Source organism: Lactuca sativa, chromosome 8 (genome assembly GCF_002870075.4).
Source record: "Lactuca sativa cultivar Salinas chromosome 8, Lsat_Salinas_v11, whole genome shotgun sequence".
Lineage (NCBI taxonomy): Eukaryota > Viridiplantae > Streptophyta > Magnoliopsida > Asterales > Asteraceae > Lactuca > Lactuca sativa.
In genome coordinates, this window is record NC_056630.2 from 44590405 (window position 1) to 44613356 (window position 22952).

The window sequence follows — 22952 nt, forward strand, 5'->3', positions numbered from 1 at the left end:
TATAGTCGAACTTGCCTTTTCAAAATTTTGTTTTGAATTTTTTTTTTCTTAAAAATGCATCATATTGCTATGAAATTACAATTCAAAAAATGTTTTCGGTCATTTTGATTTTGATCAATAATTTCACTTGAAAGCACATTATGGATCATCAACAAACAATTATTTCCACCCTACCATCAATACTTGAAAAAACACCATGAAGGTGGCCTTGTAGAGATCATTTGATATGAAATACTCTAAAATAGAGTTACCCAAGTTCGAATCTCATAATCTTCAACTTTGAGATGACATGTCGGTTAAGAAAAACAATTCTCGAAAAATTGCAGCCCAAAAACCTTTAAATTTAAAACATAAATTTAATACATTAAATTTGTTATTTTGAAACCCTACTTATAATTATTAATCTAGTATATTTATATTTAGTTTGTTAATTGAAATACTATGTTAAATTAAAATAGAAAATATTCAAAAACTATTATATCTAAATAGTTAAAAAAGTTTAAATATAAGACCTCAATCAAAATGTCTAATTAAAAAATATCAAAAACTATTCTTTATAATATTTTTTCAAAAGGGATAGTACTAAAATTATTTTAAAATATTAAAATTTAACTATAATGTTAAATATCAAATTTACATCGAGAGATGGTTTTAAATTTAAATAAAAATAATAAAGATTTAAATATAATATTTGTAACATTCGAGATTATTGGTATGTTCTTGTTAACACCTTAATGTAATTTTTTTTTCTCATTTTAGTCCCTAGTTAGTACGATTAGCGTACTAGCTCATTGATGGATCGCGGATGCACCCACGTACACGGGGTATATGTGGGAGTATGTAGGGCGTACACAATGCAGGGGAAAACCCTAATTTTTAGGGTTTTTCCCTATTTAAACAACTTAAGACATCATTGGATCTCTTAATGAACAACCTCCATCTCTATACCCTAAAATCGAAACTGTAACGCCCGCAAATCTGGGCTAGTCAAATTAGAGGCAATAGGGGTCGAAAACGACTTTTCGACAAAAGATTATTTAGAATAAATAATCTTAACCAAGTTGTAGAGTATGTTACAAGGTTTTCTTACATATAAAGAACGCCGAAAACCGAGTTATAACGAAGAAGTTATGACCCGTTGAAGTTTCGCGACGGAACCGGCACGATACCGGGAAACGTAAATAGTGAATTTATGATAGAGCGAGATTTAGCCTTAGCGATCTAAACGAAAGTCGTAGAATATGTTAAACTAAGAACATCAATAAAAAGAACGCCCAAATCTGACTTCGTATGAGGAAGTTATGATTTTTCTAAGATTTAGCATAGCAGTGCACAGCCCGAAATCTGAATTTTAGATCGGTCGATTTTTAGCCGACGGGATCTAAATGAAAGTTGTAGTACTCGTAAATACCAACGTGTGGATATAAAGAACGTCGATAATAGAGCTCGTATGCAAAAGTTATGGATGAAGCTTAGTCCCTACTTTTCGAGCGCGGTGAATTCGATACAGTTTCGTAAATACGAGATAGAATGAGAATTAGCCAACGAGGTCTAAATGAGAGTTGAAGATCTCGTTAATAGGAACTCAACGGTAAAAAGACAGACAAAAATGGAGCTCGTATGCGAAAGTTATGGACGAAGCTTAGTCCCTACTTTTCGAGCGCGGCGAATTCGATACAGTTTTGTAAATCCGAGATAGAATGAGAATTAGCCAACGAGGTCTAAATGAAAGTTGAAGATCTCATTAATAGGAACTCAACGGTAAAAAGACAGACAAAAACGGAGCTCGTATGCAAAAGTTACGGACGAAGCTTAGAGACTACTTTACTATAAAACTCCTATAAATACAAGGGTGAACTCCTCATATTTTCTTCACACCATAAGCCTCTCTTTCTCTCTCTAACTTCTCTCTAGCCTCCCTAAACCCCTCCCAAGTCTACGGAACCTCCCTAGCACGAGAAGAAAGCCCCGGAGCGCCCGACGGCTCCGAGAAGAAAAGCTTTCGGCTTGGAAACGCTGCTCCAGCGAAGACCGGTTTTTAATAAAAACTCGTTGTAAGTGAGCTACGCCTATACTATATTTAATATAGATTTTATTTAATTATAGTAACATTATTAGGACCTTAAAATAATTATTTGGGCTATTATTATGAGTTATATTGAGTGTTATTTAACGCTTATATAATAGTAATAATAGCTAGACTATTAATTAGTCGTGGTTAACGTTAAAAACTAAACCCTAGTGGTATTGATACTAGGTTTTGTCGAGGAAAATTGTTTTGAGATAACGAAGTGCTGTCTGAGTTCGGAATCACCACCTAATCAGGTGAGTGCATAGTTACTTTCATCTTACACATAGATATGAAGTATTTTATTATAAATTTACGTGCTATGTGTGCATATTGTCTAAATACTTGCTGTCTATGCTGGTGAAAGATTTTTATACATGTTTTAAATGATGTAAACTGTATAAAGTATTTTATATCTACAAGATATGTTGGGTAAAACATGGGTAGATGAATGATGATGGATAAAAGCTGAAATAGAGGAACATTAGTAGTACGGACCTAGTGCCCTATAGGTATACATTGGCAGCAGTGGACCTAGTACCCTATAGATGAGCACTGGCAGCTGCGCCACAACCCGTAGATGATTTAGATCTACGGTAAACGTCCTAGCAGCTGCGCTCCAAGGATAGTATCGGCAGCTGCGCCTAATAAGGAGCCTTATGACCATGACAGTAGTGTTTAAAGGTCAATACCGGCAGAAGCGCCTCATAGAAAATGTCCTAATTCTGGCAGCTGAGCCTAAGTGACAATATTAGCAGCTGCGCTTGACCAATGTGTCATTGGCAACAATGGACTTCATGTTGTTTCCTTAGGATGATCCTTAGGAATGAATGAATGAGAAATAGCTGATTCTTAGGGTAGATCCTTAAGAATAAAGAAGATAATGGGGATGGGTAATTGGGTTGATTGTTTGATTGTTTAAACATAATAATTATATTATTGTGGGTTGAAAACCCTATGTACTCACCAGGTTTCCCAACCTGACCCACTAAGTTTATTTATATCACAGGTGTTGATATGAAGTGACATTACACTGAGAGATTTAAAGAGATGTAGATCACTAGTGTAAATAATTGTAAGTTCTGTTTATGCTTATGTTTCTGTATTAACGATGACATCCCAAACGTTTTAAAATGAAATAAATACGTTTCTTCGAAAATGTTTTAATAACGTATTTACCATGTTTTTCTGGGAACAAATTCCGCAACATTTTTATAAAATGAAGTACTCTGATTTTTATAAAGCATAAACAACATCGGTCTTTTTTGGCCGTGAAAATGGGGATGTCACAGTTGGTATCAGAGCATTAGTTTAAGCGAACTAGGAATATGGATTTATTTCTAGACTTAAACTTAGAATGCTAAGCGATGATTGTGAGGTGTGAGCACTAGCTTATTTTAGGAATTATGCCTAAAATGCTTTTATGTGCTAAATGCTTTATGCCTTATATGCTGTTATTTATTCGGATCTATGGTCTGTTGCCGACCGGATCTGGAAACCTTATATGTTTAGGATTCTAAACGTACGACTACGATATTAGAACTAGCATGTAAACGTTTCGGAGTGATAAGGATGATTTAAACGTCAATCCTAAGTAAAGGTCTAGATTCACCTTATTCGGTGTATAGATCAAGATGGCAAGGACCCGTAGCGGAAACGTGAATGCAAATGAGAATAGGAACCAACCCCTAGTGGTTCAGCAAATACCTGTTGTAGAAGAAGTTGCACCTGAGCCAGTCACGATGGCTAGAGTTCAAGCCATGATTCGGGCTATGCGAACTGAATAAAGGGAAGAAATGAGGAGGATGTCGAATAGGGACGAACCTACTATGCCCAATGAGCAACCCGAGCTGATTCCCGAGCAATCGGAGGAAGGGAACTACAGTCGCCAAGTGAGTCAAGTGGGGACTCAAGATGGCCTGGAGAGGAGAAACGACAAGGATGGGCGAATGTACAAGAATTTCTTGGGTGCGAAACCACCAAGTCTCTCAGGAAGCCCAAAGCCTGTGGAGATTATGGATTGGATCTCCGAGATGGAAATGGTGTTTGAGAGCTGCGACTGTAGCGAGAAACAGAAGAATGTCTTCGCCGTAAGACAACTGAAAACTGGAGTCTTGAGCTGGTGGAAGCTATTGACAGATACGATGCCACGAGGAGAAGCCTTAAGGATGTCATGGGAAGAGTTCTTGGAACAGTTGAAAATGCAGTACTGCTCGGAGATAGATCTGATAGACCTAAACAACGAGTTTCAGAACCTGAAGAAAGGGAAGATGAGTGTTGATGAGTATGCCACCGCATTCACCAAGAGGATGAAGCTATTCCCCTACTTGGTGCCTTCTAAACTCTCCAAGATTGATAGGTTTGCTAACGGACTGCCCACTGACTTTGGCCCAATGGTCAAAATGGCAACTACCTTGAAAACAGCTGTTAGGGCAGCTAAGAACGTAGAGGCCCAGGTAAGAGAAAATGGTCTAGAAAAAGATAAGTCAGGAGAGAAGCGGAAGTTTGAAGGGTCTTCAAGGTCCAAAAAGGAAAGCAAGACTACCCAAAGAGAGAGGGGGCTACAAAGCCATATGTGCCGCCAAAGCAAAAGGCGAGAACATTTCAAATGATTCTTGACGAAGCAGATGACAATGCGAAAATTCAGGAGTTAACGCTTGACATCCAAGGATCGAGTTATGGAGTAATCGTCTAGATAGTACCTCGCGATGTAGCCTGTTAGGGGCATAGTTTAGGGTGAACTTGAACACCTATGTAAACATTTTAAGGAATAATATAAAACCTTCGTTTTGATATTTTATGTGTTAAACTGTTATGTGATTTTCTTGTATGGTGACTTGGAAAACTGCGAGACAATACTTGGGACGGGTATGAGTAGGTGTGGATGGTAGTAGAGGCCTATACTACCGGAAGCACAGGACTCACACTTGGATCAGGGAAAGTCACAAGGTTACCAAGAAGCTAGTAATTGATTTCGTTTTATTCAAGTGTGTTGTTACCATCGTTTCGGTAATGACTAAGAAGATTGTTGATATTCCGACCCTAGTGGTCATATCGAATCGAGTCTGACTACGATGAGTATGTTGTGTGGTTCAGAGAACCAAGTTTGATGTAGCGTCCGACTTAAACCAAACGGTTGAAATCAAAGCGATCAATAGAAGTATCGCACTCGTTGTTAAAGAAGTTGGTGGCTAAAAATGCCTAATGTTAAAGTGTGATTATATCACATTAGAACATGAAGGAAGGCATAGTCTGTTTTAGAATTTAACCCTAAGAGACCTAAGTCTAAGTGTTGCAACATACGATGATAGGTCATTAGAATATGACACATCGATCTATAGTAGTAATAAAAGAACTTATCTCAAGTCAGTATCCAGCACGGATCGAGATTGTGACTTGAAGGTCATAATTTGGAGTCTAACCTGAGGTAGAGAGCAGGTGCACGATCGAGTACTCTTACAGTCAATGAGTTTAAGAGATAGAATTGAAGGAATGTAGAAGTTATAATTATTACCTAGGATGAAGAGATGACGTATGGAGTCATTATACGACCCCGTTTCATTGATGATTCCGGGACGTAATCATCCTAAGGGTGAGATAATTGTAACGCCCGCAAATCTGGGCTAGTCAAATTAGAGGCAATAGGGGTCGAAAACGACTTTTCGACAAAAGATTATTTAGAATAAATAATCTTAACCAAGTTGTAGAGTATGTTACAAGGTTTTCTTACATATAAAGAACGCCGAAAACCGAGTTATAACGAAGAAGTTATGACCCGTTGAAGTTTCGCGACGGAACCGGCACGATACCGGGAAACGTAAATAGTGAATTTATGATAGAGCGAGATTTAGCCTTAGCGATCTAAACGAAAGTCGTAGAATATGTTAAACTAAGAACATCAATAAAAAGAACGCCCAAATCTGACTTCGTATGAGGAAGTTATGATTTTTCTAAGATTTAGCATAACAGTACACAGCCCGAAATCTGAATTTTAGATCGGTCGATTTTTAGCCGACGGGATCTAAATGAAAGTTGTAGTACTCGTAAATACCAACGTGTGGATATAAAGAACGTCGATAATAGAGCTCGTATGCAAAAGTTATGGATGAAGCTTAGTCCCTACTTTTCGAGCGCGGTGAATTCGATACAGTTTCGTAAATACGAGATAGAATGAGAATTAGCCAACGAGGTCTAAATGAGAGTTGAAGATCTCGTTAATAGGAACTCAACGGTAAAAAGACAGACAAAAATGGAGCTCGTATGCGAAAGTTATGGACGAAGCTTAGTCCCTACTTTTCGAGCGCGGCGAATTCGATACAGTTTTGTAAATCCGAGATAGAATGAGAATTAGCCAACGAGGTCTAAATGAAAGTTGAAGATCTCATTAATAGGAACTCAACGGTAAAAAGACAGACAAAAACGGAGCTCGTATGCAAAAGTTACGGACGAAGCTTAGAGACTACTTTACTATAAAACTCCTATAAATACAAGGGTGAACTCCTCATATTTTCTTCACACCATAAGCCTCTCTTTCTCTCTCTAACTTCTCTCTAGCCTCCCTAAACCCCTCCCAAGTCTACGGAACCTCCCTAGCACGAGAAGAAAGCCCCGGAGCGCCCGACGGCTCCGAGAAGAAAAGCTTTCGGCTTGGAAACGCTGCTCCAGCGAAGACCGGTTTTTAATAAAAACTCGTTGTAAGTGAGCTACGCCTATACTATATTTAATATAGATTTTATTTAATTATAGTAACATTATTAGGACCTTAAAATAATTATTTGGGCTATTATTATGAGTTATATTGAGTGTTATTTAACGCTTATATAATAGTAATAATAGCTAGACTATTAATTAGTCGTGGTTAACGTTAAAAACTAAACCCTAGTGGTATTGATACTAGGTTTTGTCGAGGAAAATTGTTTTGAGATAACGAAGTGCTGTCTGAGTTCGGAATCACCACCTAATCAGGTGAGTGCATAGTTACTTTCATCTTACACATAGATATGAAGTATTTTATTATAAATTTACGTGCTATGTGTGCATATTGTCTAAATACTTGTTGTCTATGCTGGTGAAAGATTTTTATACATGTTTTAAATGATGTAAACTGTATAAAGTATTTTATATCTACAAGATATGTTGGGTAAAACATGGGTAGATGAATGATGATGGATAAAAGCTGAAATAGAGGAACATTAGTAGTACGGACCTAGTGCCCTATAGGTATACATTGGCAGCAGTGGACCTAGTACCCTATAGATGAGCACTGGCAGCTGCGCCACAACCCGTAGATGATTTAGATCTACGGTAAACGTCCTAGCAACTGCGCTCCAAGGATAGTATCGGCAGCTGCGCCTAATAAGGAGCCTTATGACCATGACAGTAGTGTTTAAAGGTCAATACCGGCAGAAGCGCCTCATAGAAAATGTCCTAATTCTGGCAGCTGAGCCTAAGTGACAATATTAGCAGCTGCGCTTGACCAATGTGTCATTGGCAACAATGGACTTCATGTTGTTTCCTTAGGATGATCCTTAGGAATGAATGAATGAGAAATAGTTGATTCTTAGGGTAGATCCTTAAGAATAAAGAAGATAATGGGGATGGGTAATTGGGTTGATTGTTTGATTGTTTAAACATAATAATTATATTATTATGGGTTGAAAACCCTATGTACTCACCAGGTTTCCCAACCTGACCCACTCAGTTTATTTATATCACAGGTGTTGATATGAAGTGACATTACACTGAGAGATTTAAAGAGATGTAGATCACTAGTGTAAATAATTGTAAGTTCTGTTTATGCTTATGTTTCTGTATTAACGATGACATCCCAAACATTTTAAAATGAAATAAATACGTTTCTTCGAAAATGTTTTAATAACGTATTTACCATGTTTTTCTGGGAACAAATTCCGCAACATTTTTATAAAATGAAGTACTCTGATTTTTATAAAGCATAAACAACATCGGTCTTTTTTGGCCGTGAAAATGGGGATGTCACAGAAACCCTAAGGGCCTTTTGTGATTTTTGAGCTTGGAAGTGAGTTTTGGTGGTGTTTTTGGTGACATAGAAGAAGAAGAGCACTTGGAGGTTGCTTGGGAGTGGCTTCAGCTTGTAGATCTAGAGTTATCTTCATCTTAGCAAACCATTTGAGGTAAAAAGCTCTCATCTTGATGGTTCCTTATGCTAGATCCAATTTAGGGTGCTATTTGTGTAACACTCCAATCCAGGTATTCCATTTTAGCCCTTGAAGTATTTCTTTTTGGCAAATAAAGACCTTCCGTACGTTGGGCGTACATATGCGTACGCTTGAGCATGCATCGCATAGTTGAGGCTCGTACGCGAGGCGTACGAGGCCATAGACCAAAAACCCTAATTTCATGTCTTGCACCCTATTTATACAACCTCATATCATTTTGACCAAACCCTAATCAGCCTATATAGCCTTATTTTATCCTTAAACCCTATATTTGCAAGAAAGTGTGAGATTTGAGCTTAAAGGTGTGTTTGGTGACCTTTCTAGAGGGTTTTCAAGAAGAAGAAGGTGGTGTTCAAGTCTTGATCAAGGAAGAAGCCTTTGGATCCTACATCTAGAGCATCTTGGAGAGCTTTTGAAGGTAAAAAGCTTGCATTTTGTCTATCCTCCTTGCTTGTTGAGTTAGGGTATTCAAGAGCCCACTGTTGAGTCCATAAATCATCTCTTGGGAGTTTGGGAAACTCCAGAGGTTAGGAAGGTTAGATATAAGACTCTTTGATTTGTTTATAGTATAAAAATGCAAACTTGATGTCTTCTGTAACGGCCGTAGATTCGAGCTAGTCAATTTAGAGACAATAAACGTCAAAAATGACTTTGTAATAGAAGATTGTTTAGAGTAAATCATCTTAACCAACTTAAAGTATATTTCACAAGGGTTCCGTACATATAAAGAACGTTGAAATCCGAGTTATAACGAAGAAGTTATGACCCATTGAAGTTTTACGGCTACACCAACACGGCACCGCGTAACGTAAAAACTGAATTTTTGATAAATTAATTTTTAGCCTTAGCAATCTAAAAAAAAGTTGTAGTATATGTTAAACGTAGAACGTACGTAAAAAGAATGTCCAAATATAACTTCGTATAAGGAAGTTATGATTTTTCTAAGATTTCGCATAGCAGCGCACAACCCGGAAATCGAATTTTAGATCAATCAATTTTTAGCCGACACAACCTAAGAGAGAATTGAAGATCTCATTAATAGGAGTTCAACGATAAAAAGACAGTCGAAAACGGAGTCCGTATGTAGATGTTATGAATTTTACACGGTCGTTAACAGTATAATCTTCTCGTACTGTTTAATTTAAAATCGGTCGGGAATTAGCCGACAGAGTCAAAATGAGAGTTGTAGATCTTATCAATACCTAATGTTGGTGATTGGGCCTATTGGGCCTTGTGTCCCAATATAGAATTGGACTTTGATAATAGACCTGTTAGGGAAAGAAGACCTTTGGGCCATCTTGGAAGGGCTTGGACTTAGGATTTCGGACTTTTTGACTATGTTGAGTTATAATCCTAATTAGGGTTATTCGTGTATTTGATCAGTGTGAGATTTTTGACTGGTAGTCTAGTAGCTATTGTTTTCATCATATATCAATGGGTCGTAGGCACTAATATCGACCCATTATCTGATGTAAGATTTCAGTAGTTGAATATGTAAAGGCTTTGTTATTTGGTAAGACCATGAGTGGGAGCCCATAACCCTTGGATGTAAGACTATGGGGGGTAGCCCATGACATCCCAGTTGAAGAGCATGGAGGGAGTCCATGGAAAATTTATATGTATATGTGCATGACATTATATGGTTATGTGTTTTGTGTATTTTGGGAAACTCACTAAGTGTGTGCTTACAGTTTTTTGGGTGTTTCAGGTACTTCTAGTTCTAAGGGCAAGGGCCCGACTTGATGACGCATCATGCACTCTCCAGTATTTATGCACTTATTATTTGGGTACTCTGATCTTTTGGACAATTTGTTTATGTAACTGAATTTTGGAAGAAAAAAATATATGGTTAAGATTTCTAATTATTAAATGAAAATTTTTATATGACTTTTTGGGTTGTTACAAATTGTGATTATGGTGTACTCCAGAAGTCATGGATGTTACATCTTAGCTCCTTTGAGGTCCCTTGTCCTTAAAAATGCAATCTTTATGAGTTATATTGGTCCATGCATGTGTTAGGTTCTTTTGTTAGGACATAAATTTGTGGTTTATACTTTGCTTTTCAAGGCTTTTATAGTTCTCGGTTTGTGACCTAAAACTCTATGATCTCGGTGGTGTTTGAACCGAAATCACCATGTGATTTCGGTTGGGTTATTGGGTTGGGCTTTTGTAACTAGGTATTAGGTATAAACCAGCCTACTCTAGCAGTAGTTGTTTTTGAAGAACTGAGAGAGAAATAGAGAACTAAGAGAGTAATTGTGAATCTTATGTCCTAGACTATTATCAATATAGTGTGCATTGAAGATTCATCACTGTTTTCTTATTTCATATTTACAATTTGTGGCATTCATTTGATTAGGATTTCGCACCAATCATAGTGATTTCGATTGATACGTTAAGATCGGGTCTTACAATTGGTATCAGAGCATGGATCGGTATCAATCGATTTGGCAAAGTATTAAACATTTCTTGGAGTTTTTATTGGAGTTTCTAACATTTTTTATTTATTTTTGACGAAAAGTATTGTGGTTTGTTTTTCATGTTCTTCATTATTTTAGAGTTTTTGATCGAATTCGGTTTGAAAATTTGAAAATTCCGTGTTTTTGCGCAACTTTGGTCTCAGCTTTGAGAGTTCTCGACGGCAAACCCCGTCCTCGGTTAGGGTTTTAGGAGTCTTCGTCGGCCAGCAAAGTGACTTCGGTTAGGGTTTGAGAGTTCTCAGCCAGCTCCTCGGTTCTACCTTTGATCTCGGTCCGTGCCTCGCAGTTCTCGGTGGTGGCACCTCGTTCTTGGTTAGGTCAAACAAGTTATCGATACTACATAGAGTCTTCGGTCAACATCTTCGTTTTCGGTCAACGTCTTCGGTCTGCGTATTCGGTGCGCGTCTTCGGCTTCACATTCTTGGTTAGATTCTCGGATTATCAAGATTCTGGCTAAGGTCTCGGTCTAGAAGCCTCGTTCTCGGTCAAGATTTTTATTTCAGACAAAAGTTTGACTTTCAAGGTTCTCGGTCAAAAGAGAGTTAATCATTGGTATTTTTGGTCTGAGAAGTATTTATTTTTGATTTTCGATCAAAATCAATTCACACAATCAGATTCTTTTTGGTAAATATTGTGTCCTTACAACAGTACCAAGGAGGTTAATAAAGCCTCATGCTTTCAGTGCTATGAAGCTAAAATTAAACATTATCACGATCAACATAATTTATTAATTAGGGAAATTGAGGACCTTAAATATGAAGGTTGTACTCTCAGAAAGGCCCAAAAACACTTAAAAGAAAAATTGGAGGCCCAAACCAAAGATCTAAAAAGAATTAGGAAACAATACAGCACTAAATGTGAACACTATGATTATGCTCAAGAAAGGATTGTCACTCTAATTGTCGAGCTTGACACATTGAAAATTAGATTTGAAAATGCAGATTTTAATTTTAAAAAATTTGATGTGTCAAGTAAGAAAGTTGAGACAATGATTGAAAAGCAACTTAGATGGAAAGACTAAAAGAATGTAGGTCTAGGGTATGATAGTGTTCCTCCTCCATTCAATGATAACTACACTTTTACTCCTCTGACTGAGGAAGAAAAGGAAAGGGAAGCACATCTACAGTATAACAAAACTACTATAGTCGAGACAGTAAATAATGATAGTGTGAAAGATACTAATGTTTTGACCTCATGTGCAGATAAGGTCACAGTGCAAGATGGGCATGAGCAGAACAAAAATAATTCTAGTTCTGCTGAAAATGATTTAAAAACTTGTGATGAGGTGAACGATATTAATGTTTCTGTTTCATGTGCAGAGAAAATAATAGTGCAAGATGGGATTGAGCAAAATAAAATTAATTCTAGTTCTGCTAAAAATGCTTCAAAAGGCTATGATAGCACTGCTAACAATCTTAAGCCTCATAAAGTTGTGAAATAGTTTAATAAATGTGCATGTGCTTGTGCTTGTGAAAGTTCTTCAAAACGAACTTCAGTTGGATAAGGACCCAGTCACAATCTTATTTATATGAAAAGACAGACTTGTTTTAACTGTGGGATTCCCGATCACATTGTTAGAAACTGCCCACATCGTTCATATGTTCCCTTCTATGAACAAGGTTTGCAGAACGTGCCAAGGAGGAGATCTTCGAAAAGAAATCCTTTGAGGTCACGTTCACAAAATGGTGATTGGAATGCTAAAAGGGCCAAAAATCAGATTCCTAAGGACAATAGGGGAATGTCGGACAAGAAGTCTAATTCGAGAGATGGTTCAGCCAAACCGAAATCAGTGAGGTCGAATTCATCTCAAGGATTGTCCTCTAGCTCATATTCACAATACAAGCCCAAATCAAAAGGTTGTCTTACCCCAAAGGCTAGTGAGAAAGGTCCCTTTCGGTCCAACAAGAAAGTACCCAAACCTAATTACCAATGAGTTCCCAAAGGTCATATTTCAAAATCGTCCAAAAATCCTATAACTTCCTTATGTTCTTTTTATGATAAACAGGATATGTCATGGGAAAATGTATCTTGTGTAGATAGTAATGGTAAATCCAGTTTCAAAATGGAATGTGTTCCAAAAACCAACTAATCCCGCACTTTGTGTCGAAGCAGCTATGGAGGTATATCATCAGACTTTGGTATGTTGATAGTGGTTGTTCCAGGCATATGATAGGAGACATCTCTCAACCGCACGACGTTCAGAACTTTAATTGAGGGTACGTGTTCTTTGCGGGAAGGAAGAAAGAAAATATCACAAATGGTGATCATGTTTAACGGCGTGATGAATTTTGAATATGTTAACTTTGTTCCGGAATTGAAACGTTGTTGAGGCTGAATACGTTGTTATCTCTACGTGTTATTCTCAAGTCATCTGGATGCAACTTCAAATTGCTGAATTACGCTTTAAATTTTCTCGATACTCCTAAGTTTTTTTTAAATGATTCGTTTTAAAGACTAATTTTTTATTTTTTTATTTTTTGTTTAAATTTGCGCATTTATTTTATTTCCTTTCTTCCCTATGCACAAATTTAGGGGGAGAAATCAAAAATCAAAATATATATATATATATATATATATATATATATATATATATATATATATATATATATATATATATATATATATATATATAAAATCAAATTTTTTAAAAAAAAATGTCTTCTTTCATAAGTGTTCTTGGGAAGTGATATGAAATTTAGTTGTTAAAGGGCAATCTAAAATACATGTTATGCATTGAAGCTAAATTGTTTAGACTATGTGTTCAATACGCTGGTAGGCACGAAGGATTCGAAATAAAAGGACTTAACAGTGTTAACTCATCTGGACCTAGATGGTTACATTTGGACTGACCATACGACGCTTGGATAGATTGAGCAGTGAGATAAAATAGGGAGCCTGCAAGATACAGTAAAGTTACTTATCATCTAGAACTGTGGCTCAACACTTCTTCGACGTACGAACTTATGTCCTTAATTATGGTGTTGATAGGGTGACTGGGGGTTCAGAAGAAGTAGGTATGTATGAAATTGTTTTTCTTTCTTATCCTCTATTCCATTCATATGTTGCCCCCCTTTGCGTGATTGGAAGAGATCCGACCTGGGACGCAACATATGCATCTCTATTTCTATGTATCTCTCTATCTATGCATCTCTCTATATATCTATGTCAGTCATACGTTGTCCTCTCTGTGTAATTGGAAGAGATCCGACCTGGGACACAACATATGCATCTTTATATCCCTCTATCCTTCAATCTATGTTATTCATATGTTGTCCCTCGCGTGATTGGAAGAGATCCGACTTGGGATATAACATATGCATCTTCATGTCTATCTTTTCTCTCAAATAATTGAACACTCACCTAAAGTAAAGAGCTCTTTGGAATTCCTTGATTACTAAGGTATGCGTGAAGTGGGGAACACGTTCTAGTGCACTTAAAATTGAATTGGTTCATGACTAAAGGTTGACTGTAGATCTCGCTGTTGAATTTAAGTGGACAACAATATCATTGGTCGTCGTCAGCAAAATGGTCTATTTAGGAATATGATTGTAATGTCTTGTCACTTATAATTTGTCCAAATTAAAAATATCCTTTATGTTTAAGTGGACCACAATATTAGTGATTGACCAGAGCTATCCATACAGGTTAGTGCTGATAAACGATATTAAATTGCTTGCCAACTTTTGATCCCAAAAGTTTTAAATTTAGTCATTAAAATGTGTTTATTTTATTTTATTTTTGTTTTTTTGTTAAATTTTTTCATAATTTTCCTCTATGCACAAATTTAGGCGGACAATTAAAATCAAAAAAAAAACAACAAACAAACAAAAATCATAAAATTAAAAACTCAAAAATATGTTTATTTCTGTTTTTATTTCTTTTTCTGAAAAATAAAAAATCCAAAAATATTTTATTGTTTTTTGAGCGTATTTTAATTTTAATTTTATTCTTAGTTGTTTTATTGTGTGCTAAGTTTATTTTTATTTTTTTTATCTCAAAATTTCATTTGTCTTAAAATGTGAATTCAAAAGAAGAAGAGACTCAAGCAGACTGTATCGGAATTTTCTGAGCAAGGAGAAGAAACTTGGAAAGGAATTGACTATAATTACACTTCACATTACTTTCACAAGGAATTGAAGGCATGAAAATGTACAATCTATCAGTTAGGTAGTATTTTTCTAAGAACTGTCGTATTTAAGGAATTGAAAGTCCGGAACTGTAAAGATTGTCAAAATTGGTTTTGTCAGTTATCTTTACCTAAGAACTGCCATGGCAATAGGGAAATTCACCCAACTGGAAAATAGATATCGCTGAACATCCCGCCCAGGGTCTTGACAATCTCTTTGTCATGCAAAACTGTGGAGACTCAAATCTATTTTCGGATATATTCTTCGCAGGAAAGGAATTAACAACTATTGGCACTAGGGCATTGCACCTCGCAAGGCACGATTATCGTTGAACTGATGGGTTTTAGCCATAAGAACTTTCCTATGTGCGTATGCAAAACCCTAATGCTTGGATCTAGGCTTTCTAATTAAACATGCTTTGAATCCAAGACTTCTAATGACTAATTAGGTATAAGAACAATACCAAATCAGATCTAGAAGCATACCTTTGGATCTCTTGTTTGATCTTGTTGTCTTGGAGCTCTAGAGTCACAATTGTCACTCCTCTAATGGCTTACAAACACCAAATAGCAAGGAAGATGATTTGTGAGAGAGAGAGGGTAGGAGGAAATCAGTCAGGGGTTCTCTATTCTTGATGAGATGCCGATTTCCCTTGGCCATAGGGTCTATTTATACTTGTAGACTCCTAAAGGGTTTCATCTTAAACCCTAGTTGGATAATCTTCTCTTAAAGCAATCCATATCCTTACCATAGATAGCCTTGGACGATTTTGAGCTATCCTTAGCTCTAGAATTCGTCCAATCCTTATCTCTTAAGGATTTACAGTCTAAAGTTCAACTATCAAACAATTGACAGTTTATACCCTCTTATTTAATTAATCTCTTTAAGTCACCAAATTAATTCTAATTAATTTATGACTTATATTAATCAAATAACAATATTATTATTCTTTATATTATTCTCATAATATATTAATAATATTTATTCTCTCTTAATAAATCATCCTATCAAGTTGCTATGGTGAAGGCAACCCAAAAGGACCATGCACAACCGGGTCAAATACTTGCCTAATATAGTTGCAGCCTTAGACACTATTCCAACAGTCTCCCACTTGGATAAGTCTAGTAACTATATGCACAAGTACAATTCGATTTGCAATCGTAGCTCTCAAAGACGCGGTCAAACTCTGATCTAATCAATCTTGTCCTTTAGATAAGGGATCGTACAGTCCTCTGTTAGATATCATGCTGACAATTCTATGGAATGATTAGTCAAGCATTTAGGTTTCTCGATCTCTGATTTATTTGACATAGAACTTAATCGAACACATTAATTCAGTTTTGACCGGGCCCGACACATAAGTCAAATCAAATCATCGAGCGGCCGAGATATCACTTTTACCTTCTTGGATAAAGGTTACAGATAAACTTCGACTTATATGCATTTACTTATTCATTAACCAACTATACACAACAATGCGTTTTACCGAGTTACTGATGCGTTTTCGCATTATCAATGTACAATCAATTAACAAATAACAAACCATATATCTAGGTTTTAAGACTATATGATATTATCGTCTTGCGATCACCCTTTTATATCATATTCCATAAGCTGATTCCAGCAAGCGCGGTACAGAAAATCTCCATGGGCTCCTTTATGGCAGGTACAACTCCAAGATCACCGATGAAGTTCTTCAGCCATATTGCCTCCTTCGACGCTTCGCTCGCTGCAATGTACTCTGATTCACACGTTGAATCAGCTACGGTTTCCTGTTTGGAACTTTTCCATGTCATTGCTCCTCTATTCAGGGTAAAGACCCAACCCGACTGCGAACGGTAGTTGTCCCTGTCGGTCTGAAAGCTGGCGTCACTATACCCTCGCACCTTCAAGTCATCACTCCCTCCGAGGACTAAGAACCATTCCTTCGTCCTCCGAAGGTACTTAAGGATATTCTTCACCGCAATCCAATGGGCTCTTCCAGGATTCCCTTGATATCTGCTAACCATGCTCAAAGCAAAGGCTACATCAGGGCGAGTACAAGTCATAGCGTACATGATTGAGCCAACTGCGGAAGCGTATGGTACTCGGCTCATTTCTGCTATTTCAGCTTCGGTACTCGGACTTTGAGTCTTACTCAACTTGGCATTACTTTGTATCGGTAATTCTCCCTTCTTTGAGTTTTCCATACTAAAACGTTTTAGTATCCTTATTCCCAAAATGTTCTGACTAAGTCCTATTAGTCTCTTACTTCTTTCTCTTACTATCCTTATTCCCAAAATGTAAGAAGCCTCTCCGAGGTCCTTCATAGTGAAGCACTTCCCGATCCAGGACTTAACTTCCTGCAGAGTCGGGATGTCGTTTCCTATGAGTAATATGTCATCGACATATAGGACGAGGAAGCTAACTATACTCCCACTGGCTTTGACATATACACATGATTCATCTTCGCTTCGTACAAATCCAAACTCTTTGACTTTCTCATCGAAGCAAAGATTCCATCTGCGAGACGCTTGCTTAAGTCCATAAATGGACTTCTCAAGCTTACACACTCTATTCGGATGCTTTGGATCCACAAACCCCTCTGGCTGAGCCATGTAAACATCCTCAGCCAACTTTCCGTTAAGGAAAGCGGTCTTGACATCCATTTGCCAAATCTCATAATTATGAAATGCGGCAATCGCTAGCATCACTCTAATAGATTTTATCTTCGCAATTGGTGAGAAGGTCTCATCATAGTCAACTCCGGGAGTTTGAGTAAAGCCCTTCGCAACCAATCGCGCTTTATATGTGTGTACGTTTCCATCCACGTCGGTCTTCTTCTTGAAGATCCATTTGCACCCAACGGTTTTACGTCCGAGCACATTATCAACCAAATTCCAAACTTGGTTATCATACATGGATTGGATCTCGCTATCCATTGCCTCTTTCCATTTCGCAGACTCCGGGCCTGCCATGGCTTCCTTATAGCTATTAGGTTCATCAAGGTTTATTAGTGTACTATCACTAATATACGTGTCCCCTTCGGTAGTAATATGAAAACCATAAAACTAGGGTTGAACTCTAACTCTTTCGGAACGTCTAAGAGGTAAGGACTCGTCAATCGGTTCAACCGGAGTTTCCTCCTCGGGTTGAGTGCCAGCAATGGAGGTTCCTTCATCTATCGACTCTTGAATCTCTTCAAGCTCGATATGCCTCCCACTATCTCCTTGGCTTATGATTTCTCGCTCTCGGAAAACTCCTCTCCTCGCAACGAATACAACATTGTCCTTCGGTCTATAGAAGAGTTATCCAAAGGATTTCTGCGAGTAGCCGATGAAAATACATCGCTCACTTCGAGGTTCGAGCTTGTCGTGAGTATCTCGTCTTACGAAAGCCTCGCAACCCCAAACCTTGATATGTGCCAACGAGAGAGCTTTCCCTGTCCATATCTCATGAGGTGTTTTGGTAACCTTCTTAGTAGGGACTCAGTTAAGGATATGGGTGGCAGTCTCTAAGGCATACCCCCAAAAAGACATAGGTAGTGAAGCACGACTCATCATAGAGCGAACCATATCCAATAAGGTTCGATTACACCTTTCTGCCACACCATTCAACTGCGGTGTCTTAGGAGGCGTCAATTGTGAAACTATTCCACACTCCTTGAGATAATCGTGGAATTCAAGACTTAGGTACTCTCCTCCTCGATCGGATCGAAGCATCTTGATTTTCCTGCCCAATTGATTCTCCACTTCATTCTTGAACTCTTTGAATTTTTCAAAGGTTTTTGACTTTTGCTTGATCAAATAGATATACCCATATCTACTATAATCATCGATAAAAGTCACGTAGAAGCGGTTCCTATCCTTCGTGGTTAATCTAAACGGTCCACATACATCGGTATGTATTAGGTCCAATAGACCCTCACCCCTTTCACACGTACTCGTGAAGGGTGATTTAGTCATCGTTCCAAGCAAACAAGACTCGCACGTGTCATCTTCCCTAAGGTCGAATGATTCCAACACTCCATCCTTTTGGAGTTGGGCTATGTGTTTCTTGTTGACATGTCCAAGACGACAATGCCACAAGGATGCTCTATCTATACTATTGGAAGAATCTATGTTTAAAACATCATTTCCTAAGTTATCAACAATCATAACAGTTTCATAAATTCCATTATACCATTTAGATAAGCCAAAATAGAACCATTCTCATTATTAAAATAAAATCTAAAACCTTGTCTAAATAAACCATGAAATGAAATGATGTTTCTAGCCATTTCTGGCGAATAGCAACAATTGTTCAAATCTAAACATAAATTATTCCTAAGCACTAAAGAATACACTCCAATCTTGGTCACAGGCGATGATCTTCTGTTCCCCATGATTAGATTGATCCTTCCTTGCTCCACATCCCTACTTCTTCTTAGTCCCTGCACATTAGAACAAATGTGATAACCACAACCGGTATCAAGAACCCAAGAAATAGCATGATTAGAATTGTTAGATTTAATTGTGTATATACCTGCGAAAGACAGCTTGATCTTTCCTTCCTTGATGGCTTGCAGGTACTATGGGCAGCTTCTCTTCCAATGTCCTATATTCTGGCAGTGGTGGCACTCTGCCTTCTTTGGGTTAGGGCAGGGCTTAGCAGGATCAACTTTGGTCCCACTAGAAGAGGCACCATCTCGGGCTTTAACCTTGCGATAGTTCTTAGACGAAGCTTTCCTCTTCTTTCCCTTTCCTTGTCTAATAGCCAAGACAGGAGCAGCGGGTGGATTGGGAGTTGGTGCAACAGACTTATCCTTGAAGTTGCTCTCAGCAACCCTCAAGAGACCTTGGAGTTTGCTTAGGGTGACCTCCTCTTTGTTCATGTGGTAGGTCATCCTAAATTGATTGTAGCTCGGAGGCAAAGAGTGAAGCACCATGTCGATCGCCAAGTCTTCCCCAAAGTCAACATTCAACTTGCGAAGACGGTCGACATGCCTTTGCATCTTTTGCAGGTGCACGGTAAGAGACTCTCCATGACCCATCTTAGCGGAAATCATGTTAGTGAAAATCTCATAACGCTCTTGTCTCGTGTTTTAGTGGTATCTCTCCAATAGGTCTTGATGCATCTCGTACGGGTACATGTCCTCATAGGACTTTTGGAATTCGGAGTTCATGGTGGCAATCATGATGCAATGTACCTTCGTTGCATCGCGCTCATGAGTTTCAAAAGCAGTCATTTCAGCCGGATTAGCGATTTCAGGGTTGATTTTCTCGAGCTTCTCATCGAGGACATACTCCTTATCCTCATAGCGAGTAATGGTGCGAATGTATCTTATCCATTCGCTAAAGTTCGTCCCATCGAAAGTGACCTTTTGACAAAGGCTCATTAATGTGAAAGAACTAGCAGCAGCGTTGTTTGCGTTCGACATCTACAAATAGAAAGGACAAAGATAGATTAGAATATGAATCCCTAATTATCACCCAATAAGAAAAATTAGGGCTAGGATCCAACAACAATATTTACATGTTAGAAAAGGGATGTCGTAATCTAACATGCAAACAATTTGAAGGTAAGTGAATGACGATTCAATAATTCTCCACCATAAAACATAACTTTAAGTCCTAAATGTATTGAGAATTCCTAGGTTCGGATGAGATTCATTGAAACTATTCAATGGCATGTTTAAATCTCGACATGCCTCTCTTGTTTGTGACTGGGATACCGAGGATCACAAAGCGGGTGTGAATTACCATGCAAATTCACATGGTGCCTTCATTGTAACGATCACCTATTCGATGTGTCGGTAAACCACACACACTCCATCGAACTATGATAAACAATGAATCACCCTTTACCACCTTTGCTTAGAACCAATTAGTGTGCCGGTAAACCACACACGCTCCACTAACTTCTTAGCAAGGGTGCAAAGTGTAATTTCAATGGATTGCATCAATTCACTTTTCCTAAAGTAACTAAGATTGGGAAAAATTTTTAAAAAAAAATGTGTAGTTACTTTGTATTTCATATTATACTTTTAATGAGAGGATGAGGTTGCCCTATCCTACCCGTTCGGCTAACGACCCTCCACCGATCAAGCAAGCGGTGGGTGTGAGTGTACACCCATTAAGTGCCATTTTATAGGCCGCAACCTTATACCCACCTTATAGATCGGCTTCGTGAATGAGGCCTACTAACGGTAAGACTAGCATTTTAGTTATATATATATATATATATATATATATATATATATATATATATATATGTATATATATATATATATATATTAATCTTGTAATATTATATTAGTATAGGGTTGTATTTTAAACCTTTTTAAAATCTAGGGTTTGAAATTTAAATTGTCTAAATTAAAACTTTTAATCACAAAACATAAATTTCAAAACTTGAGGACAGATTTTAAACATTTAAAACATGGAGGATCAAATAACAAATAATTCTAATTAACAATTAATTTCCTAATTATCTATATTTGATTTATTCAAGATTTCTTGCAAAATAATTACCAATTTAATCAAAATAATTAATTAATTATCATATAAGGAAATTAAATATTTTATTAGTTGATAAATATCTTTAATTAGATCAAGATTATATTCATATATATCAAAAAATCAGATTAGGGTTGATCTAATATGATTAAGGTAAGTTTACATAAGATAATCATGAAGAAATCCTGAATCTGGCCTTTCCTGATGCTTGGACTCGCCGAGTGCACCAAGGGACTCGCCGAGTCCACTATGGAACTCGCCGAGTCCATGACTCAGAAACACAAAAATCGAATTTTGCAAGCAAGAAACAAACAAACAAGCAACAATTTAATAGAAATCAAGCTAGGCTCTGATACCACTGATGAGTTTTAGCCATAAGAACTTTCCTATGTGCGCATGCAAAACCCTAATGCTTGGATCTAGGCTTTCTAATTAAACATGCTTTGAATCCAAGACTTCTAATGACTAATTAGGTATAAGAACAATACCAAATCAGATCTAGAAGCATACCTTTGGATCTCTTGTTTGATCTTGTTGTCTTGGAGCTCTAGAGTCACAATTGTCACTCCTCTAATGGCTTACAAACACCAAATAGCAAGGAAGATGATTTGAGAGAGAGAGGGTAGGAGGAAATCAGTCAGGGGTTCTCTATTCTTGATGAGATGCCGATTTCCCTTGGCCATAGGGTCTATTTATACTTGTAGACTCCTAAAGGGTTTCATCTTAAACCCTAGTTGGATAATCTTCTCTTAAAGCAATCCATATCCTTACCATAGATAGCCTTGGACGATTTTGAGCTATCCTTAGCTCTAGAATTCGTCCAATCCTTATCTCTTAAGGATTTACAGTCTAAAGTTCAACTATCAAACAATTGACAGTTTATACCCTCTTATTTAATTAATCTCTTTAAGTCACCAAATTAATTCTAATTAATTTATGACTTATATTAATCAAATAACAATATTATTATTCTTTATATTATTCTCATAATATATTAATAATATTTATTCTCTCTTAATAAATCATCCTATCAAGTTGCTATGGTGAAGGCAACCCAAAAGGACCATGCACAACCGGGTCAAATACTTGCCTAATATAGTTGCAGCCTTAGACACTATTCCAACATGAACGTCCCGCCAAAGGGCCTTGAACTCGTGTCTTGCTAAACTGTGGAAATATGTCTTCAGATATTTTTGTCATAGGACGGTTTTGTAAGTTATTCCTAATTAACTCTCACTGGCACTAGACTGGTACACTCAGCTGAGATTTAGAAACCACTGAACATCTCGCCAAGGGCCAAGTTAACTTGTTAACTTGAAAAACTGTATTGAGGTCTTTGATCAAGGATATGCAGGGGCTAACATCAAAAATAGCCACGAGTAGTTCTCCGATACTCAACAAATCGCAGTGTGTTCCTTCGTGTTCACACATATACTATGAGTAGTCTCCATCTAAGCCAAGATTGGGTCCTTGATCAACTGTGGTGAGAAGGATCTTTATCACTTAGTGATCCACATAGACTTTTTAGTCATGGTTACTTTTAAGACGCATCTATGATCGAAGAAGAATATTCATTCAAAGGAACAATAAGTGAAGATTATTTT

The 22952-nt window shown here is 37.3% G+C and overlaps 1 protein-coding gene across 1 annotated transcript in view; it reads right to left on the reverse strand.

The window, feature by feature from the left end:
* The window catches only part of LOC111906641 (cytochrome P450 CYP72A219), a 42124-nt gene that overhangs the window by 6101 nt on the left and 13071 nt on the right, over nucleotides 1-22952 (reverse strand). The gene's annotated exons all lie outside the window — the stretch shown is intronic.